Consider the following 21,500-nt stretch of genomic DNA (forward strand, 5'->3'; position numbering starts at 1 on the left):
TCTACACTTAAAACTGTCATTGCCTTATGATTACGTTTATGTTCACTTTATGTCTATGATTCGTGATCATAGATTATATTTTGTATATACATGTGATTATATGGCCACTGCATTGTGTTGCATTAGTTAAATAAATCAGCACTCATATTATTATTGGAAACAGCATACTCACTTTAGTGTTTATGTTGTTTTCTTCTCTTTGTATGGTACTTGTAATGGTTCAGGCTATGAAGAAGAAGAAGATTATCAGGACTATCCCGACACATAGATGGTTCCTAGTTCAGTTTTTGTAAGGCTGGATAGCCTACCTTTTGGGACTACCCTGTTGTAGTCCATTAGCCTAACTTAAGACAGTACTTATAATTCTCCAGTTATATGTAGATATTTGACTTGTATAATTATCTAGCCCGGTGAGGCATGACTGGTATTACTATTTGTATAATTATGCTGACTGGCTTATTATATATTTTGAGGTATTTCAGTAGTAGCTTTAAGGTGTCAACCTATTCCCAATTTATATTACATTTATTCCATTGCCAATAATTACCTCTGATAAGTTAGTAATGTCTTGTGGAAATTCGAAAAATTTTCACTTACGCTTTTTGTAAAAGCGGGGCGTTACAGTCCGGACGCGTGAAGCCTTATATGGAAATTACTTGCAGCGGACGTGCGACCGTCCGGACGCGGCTCTTAAACAAGAATGATTTTTAGCGAAATTTTCAAAAAATCCTGTCACACAGTTGTCCATCCGGACGGCTCAGGTTCACCGTCCGGACGGAGTCCGTACATATTACAGCAGTCGCCCATTCTGCACCTCAGCCTATAAATAGAGACCCCTGGGCATTGAGAACTTCAAGAATTCGGTATTGAATTCCACAAGAGCTCAGAGAAGTTCAAGATCCCTCTGAAGCCGTTACAAGTGTGCTGCGCTACATCTGAAGTCTATCTTAGGGGTTGGCCCTAAAGTAAAGGATTCCATTGAAGACCCCTTCAGGTAGGAGACCTGGTTGGGAAGCATTCGTGTTGGGTTACACTTCAGAGAGCAAGGTACGACCACTGCATCGTGTTAATGTAGGTGTTACTATCTTGTATCTAGCTTTGTCTTTTGAATAGTGGAATTCCTTAGTTTGGCTGCCCCGGAGTGGTTTTTCTCTTGATTGAGTTTCCACTTCATCAACAAAAATCTGTGTGTTGTTTACTTTCCACATTGATATTTTTGTTGCACACTTTACACACACTTGTCTTATTTTAGAAGTCAGTTTCGATTTTCAAAAACCAAGCACAAAATAAATCATGATGCCTCAGCCATAGGTGCATCATCCTCATCATCACTGCTAGACGGATGATGGTGCTTTAAAGACTCCTGGATGTCCAGCTGGCTATGCTCCACGCAGAGGTTGACAAAGTGAACCTTCTGCTGCATGATAGAAATGGACTGCTGCATAGATGACATAGTCAGCTGCATGGAACTCATGCCTCTCTGAAGTGCAGCTAAGGTCTCTAGGATCTGAGGATATCCTGCATCCTGCAGAGGAGGCGGCAGAGCAGTCTGAGAGGATGATGCCATATCAGGAACTACTACATGAACAAGAGGGGGCTGTGGATCATCATCCTGATCGTCTCGCCTTAGCTGGGCATTAGACTTCCTCAGCGTCTGCTTGCTGATGGGGTTCTGGATCTTCATCTTAGGCTTGCTAGCTACACCGATGCTTGACTGCAAAATGATTTGAGTAAGTAAGCAGCCAAAGGGGAGAACTTGTATTAATCTCATCACGAGCCTCCAGCATCACTCCCAAAATATGCTTGCATAAGCAGAAGGGCAAGCACAGGCAAATGAAATAGACAAATTGTGCCTTCTTCAGAATGAGGTCACTGCGCCTAGTAATAGGCCAGAGATTGTGCAGGACAATCTTGGTAAGCATGCGGTGCGGGGCAGACAGGGCATCGATCCTGATGGTAGTGGCACGCTCCTCACCCTGAGGGACAGCATGGAAAAATTCTCTGAGATCATCCAGAGAAGGAGGCAAAACTACCTTATTGTATGGACTGGTAGAAATCTGGAGCACAGGCACCCCGATGAACTGATTGATGATCTGAGGATCAACAGTGATACCATGCCCTTCCATAGAGGACTGAAGAACCATCCCACGGTCATCATCTTGTACAACCTCGAGATTAGCATAGAATAGTTTGACCAGCCTGGTGAGCACAACACAGGCACAGTTGTGAAGATATCCCTAGTGGTAGGTCTGGATAATCTCATGGATACTGTCCAGAGGTGCCGCCATGATGTCCGCACGAGCAACATTCCACTCGGCAATGACGATTATGTCCATAATTTTGGCTATGAGGGCTACCAAATCTCCTTCTGTCCTCTAACGAATTCTGCATTGTGGACTATCAACAGACATGTTTCTGCAAAAATAACCAACAAGATTTGCCAAAAATAATCTAAAAAAGATTAGATTCTTGTTAGTTCCAAAAGAAAATCTGGCATTATGACGGCAATAAAATGGACTTTTCCAAAAATTACATCTAGTAAAAATCACAATAAAGTCCAAGATAATATTGAAACATATAGTCCCAACACAGCAGATATCACAAATATGCAATTTATAATCTCAAAAACATTCCCCAAAAGATTCAATATTCTAACAATTAGCAAAACACTAAAAAGAATAAAGAGAACTTGAAAAAGTACCTGAAATGGAGAAAAATATGCACAAAGGGACAAAATAAGCTGAGATAATGCTCTAACCCATGAGAAAAACGCACTAGAAAACAGAAAGAATTGAAAAACGAATGAAAACAAAAAGGGAGATGCGGCGGCTAGGGTTTAAGCATTGAAATGTAACCTATGGGGTCCCCGTCTGGAAGGATCACTAACTCGTCTGGATGTGCGTTGCCACATCTGGACGTGTAACCTTACCGTCCGGATGCCTGAGCTGCATTCGTCCGGGCGTAGGGAGAGACCGTCCGGATGCTTCACACTGAAAAACAGAAAACAGAAGCAAAATTTGCAAAAAAAAACATTTTCCCTAATGTCAGCTTTAGAACACGCATGTATAATTAACTGATACAGCAGTCAAATAACATCTCAAACTATGCAGAGATATAAAAGAGAGTTTTAGAGTTCAATTAGCACAAAAGCTTCCTATAGGCAGAAAAATCAACTAGATTACTCAACTCATGTAATGTGTGTTTGTGTGAAGACTTTCTCAATATGGTATGAAGTTCACTGCATGACAAAAAGCAACTGAATTTTCTAGACAAAAGAGAAAATTAATGAAAGATCAATCAAAAGTCAAACCTTTTTATTTATTAGGGCCTAGCAATCCTCATCTAATACACTACCCCTAAGATGCAGCACCTAATCGTTTTTAGTTGTACCATGAAGGACAAGGTAAAAAATTTTACTTGCACCATGAAGGACAAGATATACAGTTAATTCAGCACAGAAGCAGTGAATATAAGCATATAACACATAATTCAGAAGAATAACTGCTTGGTTCTTATTGGTGCTGCAACTTAGAGAAAATGCTAGAATTTTTTGCTCCAGGTTCAACTAGCATGTTGGTCAATTTGACCATCTTATCAAAAACATCTCTCTTATTTAGAATTTCCAGAAGCAAGAAGTCAGAAAGGAGAAGATGTACCTTAGGGGAGTCTTGGATAGTGCACATTTTCATTGCATGAGGAAAGTAACTATCCAGCTTTTACATATACAGGAAAAACTTTGAAAAATTGAAATGACTTCTAAAAGTAAAGTGTGTGCAAAAGTGTCAACAAAAATTAAAGCACAGCGGAAAGTAAATGACACAGATATTTTTGTTGACGAAGTGGAAACTCAGTTAAGAGAAAAACCACTCGGAGCAGCCAAACCCAGGAATTCCACTATTCAGAAGACAAAGCTAGATACAAGATATTAACACTCACATGTACCGATGCAGTGGTCGTACCTTGATCTCTGCGGTGTAACCCAACACGAACGCTTCCCAACCAGGTTCACCTACCTGAAGGGGTCTTCAATGGAACTCCTTACCTTAGAGCCGACCTCTAAGATAGACTTCGGTTTACAGCACAACACACTTGAAAAACGGCTTCAGAGGAGATATCACATCTCTGAGCTCTAATAGAATTCACACCGAATTCTTGCAGCTCTAAGTTCCCAGAGGCCCCTATTTATAGGCTGGGGGTCAGAATGGGCGTCAGGCAAAATAAGCCTGTGAGCTGTCCGGACGGTGGACCATGACTGTCCGGACGGACAACTGTGCGACAGGATTTTCTGAAATTTTCGCGGAGAAATCTTTCTTGTATAAGAACATCGTCCGGACGGGATGGCTCGATCGTCCAGACGGACGCACGTTCGCTGCAAGTAATTTCCATAACAGGCTTCGCGCGTCCGGACCAAGGGGCATGAGCGTCCGGACGGCTAAACTTCAACACGCAATTTCCATATCTGATATGTGTCGTTCGGACCATATGGGGGAGACGTCCGGACGATTGAAGTCGAATCGTCAGTTACCATATATGATGCACCAGCATTCGGACCACAGCTGTCAGATGTCCGGACGGTTCATTTCGAACTGCGATTCTTGCCTTACGGAGATACGCGTTACGGAGATACGTGTCCAGACGGGATACCACATCGTCCGGACGGTTGACTGATCTTCGCTTTCTTGAACTTGGAAAGAATCAGTGAACCGTTCGAGAACTGATAGGAGTCCGGACGTGCTGCTGAAACGTCTAGACGGATCAAGCTGGCACAGAAGCTTCTTGATACGATGTAGGTGTCCGGACGGAAGAAACACGTCGTCCGGACAGATGATGCTTGTCTGTTTGACATCCAGACGGATGGAATAGTAGACAGATGGGCGTCCGGACGGGATGACACATCGTCCGGACGGCTGACAGGGAACTTTGAAATTCTTCTGACTTCACTCTGAACAGTGGAATCCCTGTTTGCAGCATCCTTATATATAAGTGATTTTGTCCAAACACAGAATGAGGCCAAAATACTAACAAACTCCCCCTTTGGCCATTTTGGGACAAAAATCACTTGACCGGTTTGGAAATACATTCTCGGTCCAAAATAAAAATTACTCCCCTTTTTTGTCACAAAGGGACAAAGGGTAAACAAAGTAATAAAAACTAACTGTCATAATAATTACTCCCCCTAACGATCTCAGAAGGACCCGAGAAACAGAGTAATATATATCCAAAGCGTTTTAAAGAAAAACAGAAATTGTCTCAAAATAACAAAAGATAAAAAATCTACAAAACATAAGAGGGAATCAAACATCCTCAGTCATGGGTAAAATCCCATCTGCACCATCCTCATCATCACTGCTGTTAGGATGATGATACTTCAGGCAATCCTGAAGGTCCAGATGGTTCTGCTCCACGCGCCTGTCGATGGAGTGCACAGCAAGCTGCAAGGAACTCATAGACTGCTGCATGGACGACATAGACACCTACAAGCTGCTCATCCCTCCCTGATGTGCAGCAAGAGCCTCCATAATCTGAGCATAATTGACCTCTGGCTCAGATGGCGGTACAGTATGTGAGGATGAAGCCATATCTGGAAAGCTGACTGGCATAGCAGCAGGTGGGGGAGCCTCATCATCAGAGTCATCTCTCCGCAGCTGCGCATTAGACTTCATCAATGTCTACTTGCTGATGGGCTACTGGATTTTCTTCTTTGGTTCGCCATTGACATTGATGCCCGACTGAAGGATAATCTGAGTAAGGAGGCAGCCAAAAGGGAGACCAGCAGTGCTCTCATCACGGGCTTCTAATATAACTCCCAAAATGTGCTTGCATAGGCAGAAAGGCAAGCGGAGGTGGATAGCATAGACAAGCTGGGCCTGTTTTAGGATCAGATCACTGCGCCGGGCAACCGGCCAAATATTCTGCTGAACGATCTTGGCCAACATGCGGTGGTAGGATGACAGGGCACCGATCCTGATGGCAGTAGAGCGCTCCTCACCTTGGGGAATGGCACGGAAAAATTCCCTGAGATCATCTAGGGATGGAGGAAGCACCACCTCATTGTAAGGGCTGGCTGAAATCTTGAGCACTAGGACTCGGATGATGTGACTGATGACCTGAGGGTCAACAGTGATGAGATGGCTTGCAATGGAGGATTGAAGCACTACTCCATGATCATCATCCTACACCACCTCCAGGTTGGCGTAGAATAGCTTGACCAATCTAGTGAACACCACACAAGCACAGCTGTGGAGATATCCCCAGTTATACGTCTGAATGATGTCAAGTATGTTGTCCAGTGGTGGCACCATGATATCAGCCCGAAGCACGTTTCGCTCAGTAATGACGGAGCGGTCCATAATTTTGGCCTGAATTGCAGCCCTATCTTCCACAAGCCTCTGACGGACCCTGCGGGGAGGACTGCCGGCAGACATGATTCTGCAAAAGATCCAACAAGAATTTCCAAAGAAAAATATTCCAAAAATATTCTTGTTTGGATAACACAATTTTGGCAGCATAACAGTAGTATACGGACTTCAAAAATAACATCAACTAAGTCCAAGAAATTTTAGCATGGCATATATATGCATCTCATATTCCAAAAAAAATGGATAACATTCTAACAGCTTTAAAGAAAACTGAAGAGAAAAAGACTAGAAAAATACCTGAAATATGAGAGATATATGCAAAAAGTCAAAATCTTAATTCCAACCTTACTCACAAGCAGCCAAAAATTCTGATTTTGTGGGGTATGAAGAGAAATCAGCGATCTGGGCATTTTATAGCCGCTGTGGGGTCCTCGTCCGGACGGTGGATTGATGACGTCTGGACGCTCACTGCCTCGGAAAGGAGCAGAATGGTCGCGCGCGTCAGGATGATATAAAGAGACCGTTCGGACAATGATGACAGCGCGCGTCCGGACTTCGTCAGGTCCTGTCCGGACATGTGGGCTCCATCCCCGTCTGGACTCCAAGGGAGAACAGTCCGGACCACCAGTCCGTCCGGACGTCAATGTAGACCGTCCGGACGCTCCACACTGAAACACCAGAAAAGCTGAGAAGAATTTACAGAGATCAAATTTTCTCAAGTCAGTGTCAGAATACGCATGCATAATCAACTGATAACACAATCAGAGAGCATCTCAGAAATACACAGAGATATACGAGGAAATTGAGATTTCAATTAGCACAAATAATTTTTCCTGATTATATAAAAATCAAATAGGCAACTCAACTCAAGAAATGTTTGTGTGCGTGGAGCTTTTTTCCCACAAGGTAAGACTTTCCAAGACATGACAAAAATGCAACTAGATTTTCTAGACATGAGAGAAAATCAAAAACAGATTAGCCAAAAGTCAAACCTTATAACTTGCTAGGGCCTAGACACCCTCATCTGATACACTCCCCCTAAGATACATCACGTATAATTTTTTTACTTGCTCATAGAGGGCAAGGTAAGTTTAAGCACATAAGCAGTGATTAAACAAATTTAAAGCGCATAACTTTTTATGAATTACTGCTCGAATCTTATGGTACTGTAAGGGAGTGCCAGAGTTTATAGATGCTAGGTTCAACTAGCCTGTGGTCAATTTGGCCATCTTATCAAGGACTTCTTCTCTTATCCAAAATTTCCAAAAGCAAAGAGTTAGAGAAGGAAAGATGTACCTTTAGGGGAGTCCGGGATAGTGCACTTTTTCATCGTATGAGGAAAGAGGCTATCCTACTTTTGCATAAACAGGAAAAACACTTTGGCCAATATAGTCAAAATTCTCAATTATATCTAAGCATGTTGAATCAATGCAAACTGAATTGAGATATCAGGCAAGAATGCATGCAATATCTAATAAGCCAAGAGAAATAACATCCTGCAAATTCTCCCAAATTTTTTTTTTTTTAAAAAAAAAAAAACAAAAAAACCAACAAGCAATATGGAAAAAGGCATCATATGCTAAGGTACAATCAAACCTGTGTGTGCTCAATGATGCCACTACAGAAAAACAGTCGCTCGACCTGCTTTTTCTGTCTTCCCCAAAAATGCCTGCAAAGTTTTCTCAAGAAAACACAAAGGGGCACAACAAACTGGTTCCTAGATAACTAGCACATAAATATGACAAGGAAAATATGCTAGCAATCAAACCTGATGCCTTAGGATTTGGAACCAAATCCTAGGCATGAACACCCGAATCCGCTAGGTGCGCCTATTCCCCCTCCTGGGGTAACTCTCCTTCTCAGCCCAAGTCTGCCTTCTAGTGGGTGGTGGCTGACAAGACTGCATCATCCACTCCATCATGTTTTGCATCCAAACAGGAGGCTCACAGATGTATTGCTCTTGAGGCCTTCTCAAATGCCTGGGTTTGCTCTTGTAAGTGCCACTCTGATTGGCTGATACAAACCGCTGTTGAGGCCACTGATGCTGAGGAGCATGAGACCAAGGGGCTTGGAACTGGTTTCTTGGTGCTTGTCCCCATGGTGCCTGATGCCAAGGAGTTTGATGCTGAGCTGCAGGTACCGTGCCATATTGAGCTTGTCTAGGCATTTCTTTCTTGGCTTTGGCCTTTTGTGCTTTCAAGAGGGAGCACTGAGGCCGTATATGCCCACTGAGACCGCAGTGATGGCAAATAGGAGGTCTTCTGATGGAATGAGGCTGCTGAGTGCCTAGAACATCATCATTGACCTTTTCGTTCTGTTTATCTTCAATAACTGGAGGAAGCTCTGGGACTGTAGGAGGCACAAAAACAGTCTTCGAGGAAGAAGGAATATCAGAAGAGGGAGCTACATACCCGAGACCAGTCTTGTCATGTGGGCTCTTCTGGATGGATAGCATACGAGTTAACTTCTCATCAGTGACTCTCTCTAGCTGGAGCTGTGTCTCAAGTAGCTTTTCCTCGAGCTCCTGTATCTTGAGCAGTAGTGAGCTCTTCTCAGTATGCAGACTGTTCAGATCATTAACTTGCTGCTTTCGGCCTTCCCTCAGCTTCTCAAATTCTTTGTAGAGAGTTTTGTATGCTTCCTTGAGCTCTACCTCATTCTCACTATGCTCTGAATAATATGAGTCTTCTTCTTCAACATAAGGGGCCACAAAAGCCAGAAATTTGTCAGACTCTGGAGCATCTTCTTCGGACTCATCACTGAGAGTCACATTGTAAGCCATCCCCTTACCCTTCTTAAGATTCCCGCAATCGGCCTGGATATGCCCATAGCCTGAGCATTCAAAACATCGGGGTCCTCTGGGATCTTTCTCATCCTCTGGTTCAGCTTCTCTGAGAGGTTTCTTGGCTTTTTCAGAAAACTTCTTCTTGAACCGATCATCTTTCATTAGTCTTCTAAAATTTTTGGCAAGCATTGCCACAGCCTTTTCTTCATCCTCAGATTCTTCTTCAGAGGAGGCTTCTACCTTCTTCTTGGAAGCCTTAAGAGCAATGGTCTTTAATTTCTTGACCAGGGACAGAGATAGCTCGTATGTTTGAAGAGATCCAACCAGCTCTTCAATCTTCATTTCTTCAAGATCCTTGCTTTCCTCAATAGTTGTTACCTTAATCCTGAAACACTCGGGCAAAGATCTGAGAATTTTTCGGATGAGTTTTACATCCGAGATAGGTTTCCCAAGACTCACCATGGAGTTCCTTAGGTCACTTATTTTGGAGTAAAACTATCCAAATGTCTCTTCCTCCAACACCTTAATTTCATCAAATTTTAAAATCAACATCTGAAGTTTGGCAGATTTTACAAGTTTTGTGCCTTTATATGTTGTTTCCAAAATTTGCCACGCTGCTTTGGCTGATTCGCAATTTGAAATTTTGGCGAATTCAGATGGAGAAAGTGCTTGGCATAGAGCATGGAGGGCTTTGTCATTTGAAAGACGAGCGTTCTTTTGAGGGACTAGTTCAGGTGTTGTATCCTCTGGTTTAGTCCAACCAGTCTCAACAATACCCCAATAGTCAATAGATTTCAAAAAGAAACGCATACGTGCCTTCCAATAGCTATAGTTCGAGCCATCAAAGGCAGGAACAAAATTAAGAGTTTGAGACATAATAAAGATAGAAGTCAATTATAAAAACACTCAAGAAATCAATCTTCTCAGAGTGTACCAAGCTCTGATACCAATTGAAAAATTGAAATGACTTCTAAAAGTAAAGTGTGTGCATAAGTGTCAACAAAAATTAAAGCACAGCGGAAAGTAAATGACAGATATTTTTGTTGACGAAGTGGAAACTCAGTTAAGAGAAAAACCACTTCGGGGCAGCCAAACCCAGGAATTCCACTATTCAGAAGACAAAGCTAGATACAAGATAGTAACACTCACATGTACCGATACCTTGATCTCTGAGGTGTAACCCAACACGAACGCTTCCCAACCAGGTTCACCTACCTGAAGGGGTCTTCAATGGAACTCCTTACCTTAGAGCTGACCTCTAAGATAGACTTCGGTTTACAGCACAACACACTTGAAAAACGGCTTCAGAGGAGATATCACGTCTTTGAGCTCTAATGGAATTCACACCGAATTCTTGCAGCTCTAAGTGCCCAGAGGCCCCTATTTATAGGCTGAGGGTCAGAATGGTGGATAATGACCGTCCGGACGGACAACTATGCAAAAGGATTTTCCAAAATTTTCGCAGAAAAATCTTTCCTGTATAAGAACATCATCCAGACGGGATGGCTCGATCGTCCGGACGGACGCACGTCCGCTGCAAGTGATTTCCATAACAGGCTTCGCGCGTCCGGACCAAGGGGCAGGAGTGTCCGGACGGCTAAACTTCAACACGCAATTTCCATATCTGATACGCGTGTGTCCGGACCATATGGGGGAGACGTCCGGACGGTTGAAGTCGAATCGTCAGTTACCATATATGATGCACCAGCGTCTGGACCACAGCTATCAGATGTTCAGACGGTTCATTTTGAATTGCAATTCTTGCCTTACAGAGATACGCGTCCGGACGGGATACCACATCGTCCGGACGGTTGATTGATCTTCCCTTTCTTGAACTTGGAAAGAATCAGTGAAGCGTTCGAGAACTGATAGGCGTCCGGACGTGCTGCTGAAACGTCCAGACGGAGCAAGCTGGCACAGAAGCTTCTCGATACGATGTAGGTGTCCGGACGGAAGAAACACGTTGTCCGGACATATGATGCTTGTCTGTCTGACGTCGGGACGGAAAGACATGTCGTCCGGACGGATGGAACAGTAGACAGATGGACTTTGAAATTCTTCTGACTTCACTCTGAACAGTGGAATCCCTGTTTGCAGCATCCTTACATATAAGTGATTTTGTCCAAACACAGAATGAGGCCAAAATACTAACAAACTTGACAGATATAAAGTCATAAACTCTCAATCATATCTAAGCAAAGTCAATTAATGCACAATGAACTGAGATATCAGGCAAAAATACAAGCAGTTTCTGACATGCCAAGAAAAGAAAAGAAAAAAAAATTCCCAAAATTTTCTCACCAATTTTTATTTATTTATTATTTTTTAAATAACAACATGCAAAATGATGTGAACCCCGTCAAGAATAACGAAACCCAACAACGAAAGGGAACCCAAGACCGTTCTAAGGACAGATTCGAATGGAAAAACCTCGACCCGTTGTTTATGACAAACAAGAACCTCAGTATAAGGAAGACGCCACAAACGGTGGTGGAAATTCCGTTTGATAAGTCGAGATGAACGCCACGGGAAATCCCGATAAGTTCGAGTAGTTCTTCAAAGAACCAAAGAGAATAAAAACCACACAAGTTTTATGAATCATCAATGTCTCCTCGATTACATGGTAGGTACACCTATTTATACAAGAAAATTACTTGCGGAGAAAGTAGTTCTAATCCTAATAAGTAAACAAATCAATTCCTAGCAAGGAAAGAAAATAAATAAAGATCTTAGGTAGGTAAAGAAAATAAGTCTTGCAATCCGATCCTTCTAAATTAACGAACAATCTCAGCAGTTCTTAGCCTTGACCAGATCCTTCTAGAACTTGAATCAAGGTGACAATTCTTTGTTGCCCACGTGGATCATGCTCAATGGGCCTCCCCGAATTTGCTTGAGCCCATAACTCTTGGATGAGTCCGTTGAGCACATCCTTGAACTTCTTTGCTCGTGCTCTCGTAACCGGCCCAATTGGTACTTGAACGAGATCCTTCAAAGCGGTGCCTTGATCTCCATCATTCCCCTCCTCTTGAAAAGGATTTGCCCTCAAATCATCACCTACATCAAAAGGACTCAAATCAGTAACATTAAAAGTGGTACTGACATTGTACTCACCAGGTAAATCTAGCTTGTAAGCGTTGTCATTGATACGCTCGAGGACTTGAAAAGGGCCATCTCCTCTTGGGAGCAATTTGGAACGTCTTTTCACTGGGAATCTTTCTTTTCTCATATGCAGCCAAATCCAATCTCCGGGGTTCAAAAACCAGGTTGCGACGTCCCTTGTTGGCTTGTGTGGCATATTGTTCCGTTCTTCGCTCAATGTTGAGTCTTGCTTTCTCATGAATCTACTTCACAAAGTCAGCTTTCTTTTTGCCATCTAAATTAATGTGCTCCGTCAAAGGTAAAGGAGACAATTCCAGTGGAGTTAAAGGATTAAACCCATACACAATTTCAAATGGCGAAAATTTGGTAGCAGAATGAACAGCTCTATTATATGCAAACTCAACATGTGGTAAACATTCTTCCCATGTTTTGATGTTCTTTCTAATGATTGCCCTTAATAGAGTAGACAAAGTCCTATTTACTACTTCAGTTTGACCATCAGTTTGTGGATGACAAGTAGTGGAAAACAATAGCTTAGTACCTAGCTTACACCACAAAGTCTTCCAAAAATAGCTCAAGAACTTAGCATCTCTATCCGAAACAATTGTCCTAGGCATGCCATGTAATCTCACAATCTCTCTAAAGAACAAATCAGCAACATGTGAAGCATCATCCATTTTGTGACATGGAATAAAATGTGCCATTTTAGAAAATCTATCCACGACCACAAAAACTGAATCTCTTCCATGTTTAGTCCTAGGCAATCCTAACACAAAATCCATTGAAATATCAATCCAAGGCTCACTAGGAATTGGTAAAGGAGTATACAAACCATTGGGCTGCACTTTGGATTTAGCTTGCCTACATGTGACACATCTACCACAAATCCATTCGACATCTCGTTTCATGTGAGGCCAATAGAAGTGTTCCTGCAAAATAGCCAAAGTCTTTGCAACTCCAAAATGTCCTATTAATCCCCCACCATGTGATTCCTGCACTAATAACTCCCTCATAGAACAATTAGGCACGCATAGATTATTTTCTCGAAATAGGAATCCATCAAGTCTAAAGAACTTACCAAAGGCGATTTTCTCACAAGCTCAATATTCCTCACAAAATTCGTGGTCTTCAGCATATAATTCTTTAATGTGTTCAAAACCAAGCAATTTTGCATCAAGTGTGGAGAGTAAGGCATACCTGCGAGAAAGTGCATCGGCGACTACATTCTCCTTACCTTGCTTGTACCGAATGACGTATGGAAACGTCTCTATGAACTCCACCCATCGTGCATGTCTTTTGTTTAGCTTGTGTTGGCCCTTCAAGTGTTTCAAGGACTCATGATCGGTGTGAATCACGAACTCCTTAGGCCATAGATAGTGTTGCCACGTCTCTAAAGCCCGAACCAATGCATACAACTCCTTATCATAAGTTGGGTAGTTTAAGGCTGCCCCGCTGAGTTTCTCGCTGAAGTAAGCAATTGGTCGTCCTTCTTGCATAAGAACGGCACCTATACCAATACCTGAAGCATCACATTCAATTTCAAACGTTTTTGAAAAGTTAGGTAAAGACAACAAAGGTGCGTTAGTCAGCTTCTCTTTGATTAATTGAAACGCTTTCTCTTGTTCTTCTCCCCACCGAAAGCCAACGTTCTTCTTGATCACTTCGGTAAGCGGTGTGGCTAAGCTACTGAAGTCTCTCACGAATCGCAGGTAGAAACTAGCAAGTCCATGAAAACTACGAACATTACCAATACTTGTGGGGCTCGGCCAATCTTGGATTGCACGTACCTTCTCTTCATCAACCTGTATACCTTGTGCACTAACAACAAATCCCAAAAATACAAGCTTATCGGTGTAAAAAGTGCACTTCTTTAAATTAGCAAACAACTTTTCTTTCCTTAGCACATCTAAAACGGATTTCAAATGTACTACATGATCGTCTATGTTTTTGCTATAAATGAGTATATCATCAAAATAGACAACAACAAATCTGCCTATAAATGCACGCAAAACATGGTTCATAAGTCTCATAAAGGTGCTCGGAGCATTAGTCAAACCAAAAGGCATAACTAACCATTCATACAAACCATATTTTGTTTTAAAGGCAGTTTTCCATTCATCTCCTTCTTTTATCCTAATTTGATGATAACCACTTTTTAAATCAATCTTAGAAAATATGCAAGAACCATGCAACTCATCTAACATATCATCTAAGCGTGGGATAGGATGACGATACTTTACCGTTATGTTGTTGATGGCTCGGCAATCAACGCACATTCTCCACGTCCCATCCTTCTTAGGTACAAGTAAGACCGGAACCGCACATGGGCTCATGCTCTCCCTCATGTGCCCTTTCTCCAACAATTCACTTACCTGCCGTTGAAGCTCTTTTGTCTCCTCAGGATTGCTCCTATAAGCTGGTCGGTTTGGGATGGTTGCACCGAGAACTAAATCAATTTGATGTTCAATCCCTCGGATTGGAGGTAACCCATGTGGTGTTTCCTCGGGGAAGACATCCTCGTACTCCTGCAAAAGAGAAACAATAGAACTAGGCAAAGCAAGGTCAAGCTCGTTATTGTTTAAAAGTGCCTCTTTGTACAAAAGTACAATCATCGGCTGTTTTGAAAACATTGCCCGCTTGATCTCACTCACTTTTGCATAAAAATTCTTTTGTTTTCTCTCTGATTTTCTCTCAAGGGCCGAACTTTGATTTTCTTTCTCTCTCTCATTTTTCTCGGCCTCTCTCTGTTTTTCACTCTTTTTCTTTTGCTCACTCTCTTTCTTTTGATCACTCTCCTTTTGTAATCTCACTTGATCCTCGTATACTTGCTGCGGTGTCAATGGTACAAGAGTGATTGATCGTTGATTAAGTACAAAAGAGTACTTGTTCGTAAAGCCATCATGCTTCACTTGCCTATCGAATTGCCATGGACGCCCTAGCAATAAGTGTCCCGCCTGCATCGGTACTACATCACACAACACTTCATCTTCATATTTACCGATTCGAAATGCAACTAACACTTGCTTGTTCACCCTTATCTCACCACTATCATTTAACCATTGCAACTTGTACGGTCTAGGATGTTTTATCTTGGGCAATCCCAATTTCTCCACCATAATTGTGCTTGCAACATTAGTACAACTACCACCATCAATAATCACACTACATACCTTGTCTTTAACGTAGCACCTTGTGTGAAAGATGGTCTCCCGCTGTACTTCATCAACTCCTTTTGCTTGCAAGCTCAATGCTCTTCTCGCCACCAATGTCAATGCGTCAGGGGCTAAATACTCCTCATCGGAAACATCCTCCAATGGCGGCATGTTGTCGGTGTCGGAATCTTCATTATCGATCACAATTTCTCCATTGGCTTGCAACACCATGGCTTGCTTGTTTGGACATTGACTTGCTATGTGGCCCCCGCCTTGACATCTAAAACACTTAATATCACGATTCCTAGAGGTAGAGGCTTCGGTTTTACCTTGAGGAACGTGGCTGGTGGTCACGGACTTGGGCTCGGGTTTGGGCATTTGTGACTTGTCCAGCGGCTTGGCTTGACTCAATTTCCAAGAGGTAGAACTAGAGTTATGGCCTGCACGTGTCCCACTCCCTCTCTTGAGTTGTTGTTCCACTTTGATAGCCATATGCACCATATCTTCTAATTCCACATAAATGCTGCATCTCTACCTTATCATGGATCTCTCGGTTTAAGCCAAGTAAAAATCTAGCCATTGTAGCCTCCCGATCTTCCTCTACATTAGCGCGGATCATAACAATCTCCATCTCCTTGTAGTAATCCTCTACGCTTCGACTCCCTTGTCTAAGACCTTGTAGCCTTTCATCTCCTCCCATGTGTCTATTGGGCGTTCTCTATTCCGCCTCCTGTTTATCACAAGCTGATCCCACCAAGTAATAGCATATTCAGAAAATTCAATCACAGCTAATTTTACCTTCTTTGTCTCGGAGTAGTTGTGACAATCAAACACGAACTCCATCTTCTTCTCCCATTCAAGATATGCCTCAGGATCAGATCTACCTTGAAAGGACGAAATCTTCATCTTAATACCACCCAAGTTGTTATCTTCACGATTCCTAGCTTCTCTAAATCTTCCTCCAGGTCTCCTATTGTTAACAATGGAACCCCGATCTTCTTCTTCATCAAAACCAGACCCATAACGCTCTTCATCCTCTTCCCTCGGTGGAACTCTTTCCCTTCTACGAAAATTACAACCGTTTTGTGGTTGCTCCTCATGTCTATTCTCCATCTGATCTATCCGTTCGTAAACCTGCTCCATCTCCATCTTCATCACTCGCCTCATCTCACTCATCATGGCCTCCATAAACATTTTCGGATCGGCCAATTTTGTATCACCTTCGACAATGCTCTTACCACTATCGTGAGACATGATTGCTGCAAAACAAAGGTTAGAAAGAAAAAAAGATCCTCACGAATCACTCCCTTACGTGTTTACACTCAAGAAGGTGGATCACTCTCCACTCGTGTTTCACTCAAAATAATATGGCTTTTACCCTCTGATGTTCTCACCACTCTTGCATTTTTCCACTCGATAATTCTCTCTTAGTTCTTTTGAAACTAAACAAACAACTCAAAATTTCCAGCAACAATTCACCCAGAACTACTCAAGGAATTTCAGATTTGAACACAAGGAATATGGAAATTTTCAGATTAGAAATAGAAGGAATATGACAGTTTGGAATTTTGGAAGCACAGAATAATGAATTTTTTTTTTTTTTTTTTTTTGTCAACAACCTTTTTTTTTTTTTTTTTTTTTTTTTTTTTTTTCTAGTCACAAGCAGCAATAATAATTGTAATTGCCAAAAACGATTGATCAGATTTCAACAAGCACATGAAACTATACAAAGGACAATTGAAAGCGACATGTAATTCAAATATGGAAGTTGCAGATATGGAAAGAAAATCCAAATCTTGAAATTATTGATCTGAAAATTAAAGCAAAGATTCGCGTAATCAATTAAGAATGGAATTCAAATATGAAAAATTAAAGCAAAGATTCACGAATATCACAAATCTGAATTTTGACACGATTTTTTTTTTTTTTGATGATTAGCAACTGGCTTTTAAGAATAATGAAATAAAATTTCAAAATAGTGATGTGAAGGGATATGCAAACCTGAACTAGAAACTGAGCTTTGATACCAAATGATGTGAACCCCATCAAGAATAACGAGACCCAACAACGAAAGGGAACCCAAGACCGTTCTAAGGACAGATTCAAATGGAAAAACCTCGACCCGTTGTTTATGACAAACAAGAACCTCGGTATAAGGAAGACGCCACAAACGGTGGTGGAAATTCCGTTTGATAAGTCGAGATGAACGCCACGGGAAATCCCGATAAGTTTGAGTAGTTCTTCAAAGAACCAAAGAGAATAAAAACCTCACAAGTTTTATGAATCATCAATGTCTCCTCGATTACATGGTAGGTACACCTATTTATACAAGAGAATTACTTGCGGAGAAAGTAGTTCTAATCCTAATAAGTAAACAAATCAATTCCTAGCAAGGAAAGAAAATAAAGTCCAAATCAATTCCTAGCAAGGAAAGAAAATAAATAAAGATCTTAGGTAGGTAAAGAAAATAAGTCTTGCAATCCGATCCTTCTAAATTAACGAACAATCTCAGCAATTCTTAGCCTTGACCGGATCCTTCTAGAACTTGAATCAAGGTGACAATTCTTTGTTGCCCACGTGGATCATGCTCAATGGGCCTCCCCGAATTTGCTTGAGCCCATAACTCTTGGATGAGTCCGTTGAGCACATCCTTGAACTTCTTTGCTCGTGCTCTCGTAACCGGCCCAATTGGTACTTGAACGAGATCCTTCAAAGCGGTGCCTTGATCTCCATCACAAAAGATCAAAGTTGCCAATACATAAAAACAGTCGCCCGACATGCTTTTTCTGTCTTCCCCAAATAGTACCTACAAGATTCTCTTAAGAGAAATAGGGGGCAAATAACAGTGGTTCCAAGATTGCACAGTAAACACAAGATATAACAAGTAAAAGATCACGTAATGCAATCAAACCTAATGCCTTAGGATTAGGAACCAAACCCTAGGCATGATAATTCTCACCAGCTAGGTGAGCCCATTCCTCCTTAAGGGGTGAATGTCTTCCTTTTTCCTGACCCATGCCTGCCTTCCTGTCGGTGGTTGTTGGTAGCTTCTCATCTAATGATCGACCTACTGTATCATGCTCTGCATCCAAATGGGTAGCTCTTTGCAGTTTTGATCATCATCCACCTTCTACGGCTTTTTGAAGTGCTTGGATTTGTTAGTCTTTGATTTGACATTTTGCTTGGCAGGAACAAATCTCTACTGAGGCTGCTGATGCTGAGGAGCCTGGGGCAGTGGGGCATGATGCCTTGGGTCTTGATGCCATGGAGCCTAATGCCTTAGAGCTTGATTCCATGGAGCCTGATAAAGAGCCTAATAAGGGGCCTGATGCCATGGAGTCTGATACTGGGCCAGAGGTCTTGTGTCGTAATTTGCTTGTTTGGGCACTTCTTTCTTGACCTTTGCTCTCTAAGCTTTGAGAAGGGAGCACTGGGGTCGGACATGCCCACTTAATCCACAGTGATGGTATATGTGTTAGTATTTTAGCCTCATTCTGTGTTTTGGACAAAATCACTTGTATGTGAAAAGATGTTGTAAATAGGGATTTCACTATTCAGAGCTCTCTCAGAAGACTTTGCACTGTGAAGATTTCGGTTCCCTGTTAGCCGTCCGGATGATCGAGCCATCCCGTCCGGACGCTCATTTGACAACTGTTACATCCCGTCCGGACACTCATCTGACAACTGTTCCATCTGTCCGGACAACGTGCCATACCGTCCGAACGCCAGTCAGACCAAGCATCATCCGTCCGGACGACGTGCACTTCCGTCCAGACCCTCCACTGTGTCAAGAAGGTTCTATCCAGCTTGCATCAGTACGGACGTTTCAGCAGCACGTCCGGACGCCTCTCGATACTCGACCAGTCTCAGATTCTTTCCAAGTTTCGATAAAGGAAAGATCGTTCCACCGTCTGGATGATGTGGTATCCCGTCCGGACGCGCGTCTACTGAAGGCAAGAATCACAATTCAAATATCCCCGTCCGGACGTCTGTCAGTCTTGGTTCGGACGCGCGTGCAACTAATATGGAAATTGCCGATTCGACTTCAACCGTCTGGACAACTACTTCTCATGGAAATTGCGTGTTGAAGTTTAGCAGTCCGGACGCTCATCCCCCATGGTCCAGACGCACGAAACCTTATAAGGAAATTACTTGCAGCGGACGTGCGACCGTCCGGACGATGTGCCATCCCGTCCGGATGCGGCTCTTAAACAGGAAAGATTTCTCTACGAAATTTTCAGAAAATCCTGTCGCACAATTCTTCGATCCGACGGCCCTTGTCCAGCATCCGGAAGGCGTCCAGCTATATTTTGCCTGACGCTCATTTGAGCTCCCAGCCTATAAATAGAGGCCCTTGGGCATTGAGAACTGCAAGAATTCGGTATTGAATTCCACAACTGCTCAGAGACGTGATATTTCCTCTGAAGCTATTTCAAGTGTGCTGTTGTTGCGCTACATCTGAAGTCTATCTTAGGGGTTAGCCCTAAGGTAAAGAATTCCATTGAAGACCCCTTCAGGTAGGAGACCTGGTTGGGAAGCGTTCGTGTTGGGTTACACGTCAGAGAGCAAGGTACGACCACTGCATCGGGTATATGTGAGTGTTACTATCTTGTATCTAGCTATGTCTTCTGAATAGTGGAATTCCTGGGTTTGGCTACCCCTGAGTGGTTTTTCTCTTGATTGAGTTTCCACTTCGTCAACAAAAATCTCGGTGTCATTTACTTTCCGCTGTGTTTATTTTTGTTGACACTTTGCGCACACACTTGTCATTTTATTTAGAAGTCAAATTTCAATTTTCAATATGGGAGATCTGTTTATGGTAGGTACCTTCTGAGTAACCAGAGTATCTCCATTGATTTTGTCCTTCCCTTTATCCTCAACTGTGGGTGGAGGCTCGGGGACTGTAGGCTTAATAAAGATAGTCCTGGAAGCAGAGGGAATATCAGAGGGAGGAGCTACATACCCGAGTCTAGTCTTGTCAGTTGGGCTCTTTTGGATTGATAGCATGTGAGTCAGCTTTTCATCGGTGACCCTCTCCAATTGTAGCTGTGTCTCTAGCAGCTTCTCCTCTAGCTCATGTATCTTGAGCAGCAACGAACTCTTCTCAGTCTGTAAACTATTCAGCTCATGAATGTGCTGCTTGCGAGCTTCCCTCAGCTTCTCGAACTCTACATATAAGCCTCTTTGAGTTCTTCCCCATCTTCATCACTGTGCTCTGAGTAAGAATCTTCTTCGTCTACATGCGGAGCCACAAAGGCTAGAAATTTCTCTTGCTCAGGAGCTTTTTCTTCTTCTTTAGACTCATCATTGAGAGTCGCATTGTAAGCCTTCCCTTTTCCCTGCTTGAGGTTCCCACAGTCAGCCCGTATATGCCCAAACCCTGAGCATTCAAAACATCTCGGGCCTCTGGGACATTTCTTCTTAGCTTCCTCAGGTTTAGATTCTCTGGGGGCTTTCTTTATTTTTTCAAAAAACTTCTTCTTGAACAGCCCATTTCTCGTTAATCTTCCGAAATTTTTGGCCAAGATAGCCACAACTTTTTCTTCATCCTCAAAGTCCTCTCCATATGAGACTTCGACCTTCTTCTTGGAAGCTTTCAGGGCAATAGTTTTCATCTTTTTGACTGGGGCCAAGGGCAGCTCAGAAGTTTGAAGAGAACCCACCAACTCTTCAATCTTCATTTTTTCCAAGTTTTGCTTTCTTCAATTGTAGTCACATTGATTCTGAAACGCTCAAGCAAAGATCTTAGAATTTTACGGATGAGTTTTACATCCGAGACGGTTTTCCCAAGACTCACCATTGACTTTCTTAGGTCGCTCTTTTGGAGTAAAACTTTCCGAATTTCTCATCTTCCAACATCTTAATTTCTTCAAATCTAGAAATCAACATTTGAAGTTTGGCAGATTTAACAAGTTTAGTGCCTTCATATGTTGTTTCTAAGATTTGCCATGCTTCTTGAGCAGATTTACTGTTTGAGATTCTTGCAAATTTAGACAGTGAAAGCACTTGACATAGAGCATGGAGGGCTTTATTATTAGAACGTGCGTTTTTCTTAATGACTAGTTCAAGAGTTGCATTTGCTGGTTTAGTCTAACCAGTTTCAAC

The 21,500-nt window shown here is 42.4% G+C and overlaps 1 pseudogene; it reads right to left on the bottom strand.

Moving 5' to 3' along the window:
* Positions 1 to 1,291: 1,291 nt before the first annotated feature.
* LOC133873277 (uncharacterized) lies at positions 1,292 to 16,205 on the bottom strand (annotated as a pseudogene).
* Positions 16,206 to 21,500: the final 5,295 nt, after the last annotated feature.

This window comes from Alnus glutinosa, chromosome 7, assembly GCF_958979055.1.
Source record: "Alnus glutinosa chromosome 7, dhAlnGlut1.1, whole genome shotgun sequence".
NCBI lineage: Eukaryota > Viridiplantae > Streptophyta > Magnoliopsida > Fagales > Betulaceae > Alnus > Alnus glutinosa.